Source organism: Dreissena polymorpha, chromosome 1 (assembly GCF_020536995.1).
Source record: "Dreissena polymorpha isolate Duluth1 chromosome 1, UMN_Dpol_1.0, whole genome shotgun sequence".
NCBI lineage: Eukaryota > Metazoa > Mollusca > Bivalvia > Myida > Dreissenidae > Dreissena > Dreissena polymorpha.
Window position 1 is genome coordinate 94,631,991 of NC_068355.1, and position 6,000 is coordinate 94,637,990.

Consider the following 6,000-nt stretch of genomic DNA (forward strand, 5'->3'; position numbering starts at 1 on the left):
ACAGACCTTGGTAATAGGTAAAAGGTTACCTGCGGGGTTAAACTGTTGGTTAAACATAAACAGTCAAGCAACACAACAAAAGCAAATTAATAATTGTAACACATAAACAGGGAAAGCAATAATGTACCGTGTAGTACAACTATGGAGCTGTGGTTTGGAACCGACAGACAACCAGCATTGGCATGAAGTACCGGTACCAGTAAATGAGTGAAAGACAATTGGAACAATAAACTTTCAGTTAACATATATACATAATATGAAAAACCTTGACAAAAGTAAGATTCGGAATGTACTTGAAAAAGAGCGACCAATCAAAAAGTAATAAACAATTGGGCTGCAGATGTAAACTGGCAGACAGTTAAAGAGACATATACAACAAATACCATTAATCCAGAGGAATATCTGTGGGAATAACCATTTGGAACAGCTCGGGTAACAAGCCCGTGATTTAAAACGTGAAAGAACTGGGCTAACGATTATCGCTTATGAGTAAGCAAAGTAAAAAGGGTAATGGATTATGATGGAAAATATATATGTAATGGTTTTCGAGGACAAAACCTAGGAAACGTAATGATCGTATTTGGTGTGACTTAGTGGAGCATGATTATTTACCTAGGGATGTGGCAGATCCCTGTGGGGCGACATACTCGTTAACTCAGAGATATGAAAAACTAATATGCCCAACAGTAGCTTCAAAATCTTAGACCCAGAAGCATCTTTTGGGAGATGAAGATGATCGGGCAGAAGGCAATTGTATTCGTATAATACGCCAACACACATGTTTATGAACCCCAGGAGTATCATCAGGGTATTAATCAAATGAATTGGTATTTTAACAAGTACAAATGGGAAAGATGTGTTGACACTAGAACTGTTAGAATAACTACACGTAAAGATTGGCATATACGGTAAAATTGGCACATACCAATCAGAAAAACAGGGAAAATAAGTTAAAAATTTTGGTCATAAGAAATAGAAATAAGTTTAGTTAGAGGGGTAGAGTAAACCCCAACGATGCCTTACTGGGCAGAAATTAAAAGATAAATATAAGCATGGCATGTCCAGATATCTGAATCAGACAGAACATGTAAGAAGTACAAGCATGACCTGATCTGGTGCCCAACTAAGGTAAAATAGCTCCTTCGTAGAGAACTATAGTATCAATATCAGCCTAAACTGAATAACTAAAATTCTGCAGAATATTGAAAAATATAAGCATTGACTGAACTGAATAACTAAAATCATGCATAAATTTAGTTCCTTCGTAGAGAACTATATCCTCAATATCGTCCTGAACGGAATAACTAAAATCAGGAAGAATACTGAAAAATATAAGCAAGGGTTGCATAAAACATAGTTCCTTCGTAGAGAACCATAACATCAATATCAGCCTGAATGGAATACTGAAAATCAGTTTGAATATAGAAAAGTATATGCACAGCCTGAATAAATATAGTTCCTTCGTAGAGAACTAAAATCTCAATATCGACCTGAACGGTCCAACTAAAATCAGGCTGAATATTGTAAAATATAATAAGCAAAGCCTGCATAAACATAGTTCCTTCGTAGAGAACTAAAATATCAATATCGGCCTGAACGGTCCAACTAAAATCAGGCTGAATATTGGAAAATAATAATAAGCAAGGCCTGCATAAACATAGTTCTGCGTAGAGAACTAAAACATCAATATCGGCCTGAACGGTCCAACTAAAATCAGGATGAATATTGGAAAATAATAATAAGCAAGGCCTGCATAAACATAGTTCTGCGTAGAGAACTATAACATCCATATCAGCCTGAACGGTATAACTAAAATCAGGCTGAATAATGGAAAATATAAAAGCAAGGCCAGCATGAACATAGTTCTGCGTAGAGATCAATAATATTGTTCTGCGTAGAGAACTATAATAACAATATCAGCCTGAACGGTATAAGCAAAATCAGGCCAAATATTGAAAAATAAATAAGCAAGGCCTGCATAAACATAGTTCTGCGTAGAGAACTATAATAACAATATCAGCCTGAACGGTATAAGCAAAATCAGGCCAAATATTGAAAAATGAATAAGCAAGGCCTGCATAAACATAGTTCCTGCGTAGAGAACTATAACAACAATATCAGCCTGAACGGTATAAGCAAAATCAGACCGAATATTGAAAAATATAATCAAGGCCTGCATAAAAATAGTTCCTTCGTAGAGAACTATAACATCAATATCAGTCTAAACTGAAAAACTTAAATCAGGCATTAACATACTTACTTCGGAGAGAACTAAACCATTAGTATCAGCCTGAGCTGATAACTATAATCGGACATAACATTAAAAATGTAGAAGTATGAAATGAGAACTAAAAAACTGAAGTTCACTAGATAATACACAATGTTCTGAAGAGTGAAGTCTTCCTGTTTCTAGCCGTAATTGTTCGTTCGGGTCTTTCGTGGTTTAAAGTAGTGTTCAATAGGAAGGGCTGGAAACGTGCCTTATCGTCCGATTGTAGTACTTGTACAGGAAGTGCCAGCCAGTGGACAGGTCCTCTGTATTTGGGTGTTGAGAGGTAGGCAGGTTTAATGTAGTGTTCAAAGGAAGGGCTGGAAACGTACCTTATCGCCCCTTTGTAGTATTTGTACAGGAAGTGCCAGCCAGCGGACAGGTCCTTTGTATTGCGGTGTTGAGAGGTAGGCATGGCCTGAAATGATAACTAAAAGCGTGCATATATTATAAAACCAGCAGCATACAGAACAGATGATTAAAATCATTAAAACTTGGTACAATCTTGAAGATATAATGACAGATTACAAAAATTACATTAATATTGAGAAAGAGATTATAAATAATTGTCTCCAAAATCCTATTGTAAAATATACTGTTAGTCGAAAACATAATCAAATGTTAAGAAGAGCCGCTTTTTTATAATTCATATGTAGTATATAACCCACGAGTTCAAGATTGTGAATATGATTCACATTGTTCATGACTTAAGTACATAAAGACACATACCGGTAAATGATAGTATATTAAATAGCGAGCATGGCTTTTAGTGACAATAACACTTGAGTGTGTTTTAGAGATAGATACAAATACATATGTCTTACTTATAATGAGCACAAATGTTATACGTACACAAATACTTGAAACCTGAAACTTGCTAATTTGCTGAAACACCTATGTATATAATTATATAAATCAAAATGTGTTTACAAAACATATACCTGTACATAAAATTGATATTAAAAATTAAGATTGATAGATATTACACTTATGAAGCATTAATGAAAGTATAATAATGGAAAATAGTTTGATAAATAAAAATGTAGAAAGAAACTTCAGCAAATTTTTTGGCATCATAAAGACACGGTTTTTCATTAACTGAAGGATACGTGAAAGGATATTTCTGTTCTCTGGCTATGGCTGTGGGATTCCGCAGCTACCGGTCACCTTTACGGACACTCCTTGGGTATAACCTTATGTGAACTATTGTGACTACAAGTCACAAAAAGACTGACCAGATGTGACTACAAGACAAAACTTGAAGGTTAAAATTACAGTGTGACTATAAGACACACCACACTACATACAAATAAGATATATGTATGAATATGAAGTTTTTAAGAATATTAAAATTACTTATAGTTTTTAGTAGTTACAGACTAAAACAATGATATGTTAATGAAAATATTACAACCAAATAATTGCCATAAAGAAAACATTAACAACAATAGCACAACAAAACACATCACAAGAATTTTAAAATACACATGTTGACCATATAAATGAGGTATGGTAATATAGACTAAAATGAAAGGGTGTTTTATTGTTTATTTCATAAAACGTTATGACATCTGTTAATGTGACAGTGGGAAGCCCAGCTAAACTGATAATACAAATGTGTCGTAAATATTCATTAAGTTATAAGCCCAGGCTGAACTTAAAATTAAATAAGACAATAATAAATATACAAGATATATAGAGCTGACCCGAATTGATCATCATTCTTAAAAAGGCAGAAAAAAATAATTTAAACAGCAAGAACTTAAAGTAAGGCACAAATGTTAACACGATATTTGAATACTTATCCTCGATGTATGTTGATTCGCGGTGTTAATGTTTTGTATTAAAATTAGCAACAAACAAACAATAAAGCATTGTATAACTTACCTTGTTGAAAGAAACCAATATTACACAAGTAAATGGAGCATATTTATTTCCTGCAACTCGCGCTATCTAATCCATAACAACAGTATTTTTTACAACATGTTTACAGTGTCCGCCATTTTGACAGATGAATGTAAGGTCGCGACCTCTGACGTCATTCACACAGTTTATTATTTAGGCCGATACAATTGAGTAATTGGGTTGTAATGTTAATTAGTCATATAAGAGTGTCAACTGTACAATAATTAAAATGTTTCAAAACACAATTCAACTCAATTTAACATATTTACAAGCGTTTGTTGGACTTCAACTATTCTTCATGGCTATTGCAATGGCAGCACACAGAAATTGTCACCCCTTCTGACACACCTTACAGGTGTGCAGAATGTAAGGTGTGTCCAGTGCTTGCATGGATGCCATTTTTTAAACCATCACACTGCACCCACTTAACAAATGTCAGAGAAATACAGCCGGACAGTTCCTTTGGTTGGAATCTGTGACAAACACAACATTTTTCATCAGAAACCTCATCCCTGTCACTGCTGTTACTGGAACAGCCCACTGCTGTGTCAACACAAGATGGGCCTGCTACAGGACTAGGTGCTGTTGTTGCAACAATTTGCTTACTTTTTTTTTACTGCGAGCTTACCTTTTTGTGTTTCCTGAGATTTTTTCAAGGAAGGTTTTTGATTTTGTTCATGATTTTTTATGGCCTCCATTACCTCATTACTGGTAAGGTTCTTTTCCAGACACCAGTCTGCTAACCGTTTTCCTTGGTTTCTTAGCTTTTTGATTTTTTACTGATCTTATTTTTTGTTCTACAGTTTCAAAAAAAAGTGCTGGTGTGTTCATTTTCAGGTCCAATTGTAGCCCTCCCTCTACAGTTAAATCAGAATCATCAGTGTCATCTGAATGATACACTTGGGCTGGAAACATACTTTCCCTGGGAATTGCATCCTTATTTAGGGGGAACAGTCCTGTTTTGCGAAAGCCAACTTGAAGGTTTTCTGCTGACAATGCTTGTGATAACGTGGCAGCCGATATCACAAACATTATACTGGGTGATGGCAGCTGATGTCTCACGGATAATTTTGTGGCATCGCGAATGGTACATCCGCTGTAATGGGCCATAACAGGCTACATCTAGAGGTTGGAGCAGGTGGCTTGTGTGGGCTGGTAAAACATACAAAATTATACCATTCTCCTTTGCCCACTCTTGCAAGAAGGAATGATACATGGGACCTATGACCATCTAAAAGCTACAGAATTTGGATTCACACCTGCCAGGCATAAATTGTATGAAGTGTTTGGGTCAGATACTTAATGAAAACCTGGGTGTTAGACCAACCACTTTCTGACATTGTTCCACTGGCTCCTGGTGATGCCCCTTTGCACAAGTCACTGTTTCATGCCGCTTTGCCCGGGAAAACAAAGAATGGTGGAACTGCTGTAACCACTTGCACTGCCAGCGCCAATGAATTGTAACTGTTTTACCTTTGCCAGAGGTCACGCTTGCGCAGAATAGTTAGAACTAGCTACTATGTATGGTGGCTTGTGATCATAGATACACCCTTCTCATCAATATTGTAAAGCAAATGGGGCTTATCTTGGAGATCATGCTTCTGTAAACATTTCTGGTAATTTTCAAAGAAGTTAGACACCATCTTTTCACTCGCCATTTTGGCCCTCACATGATCAAGTGCTCTTGGTTTAACAACCCTCATTTCTGGCCATCTCTTTAGAAACCCTTTCACCCATCATCACATCAGGACAGGGGTTGTCAATTGTCCTCTTACCCAACTGCACAGCAAACTGTGAAGCAACATCAATACACTCCTGCTGTGTAT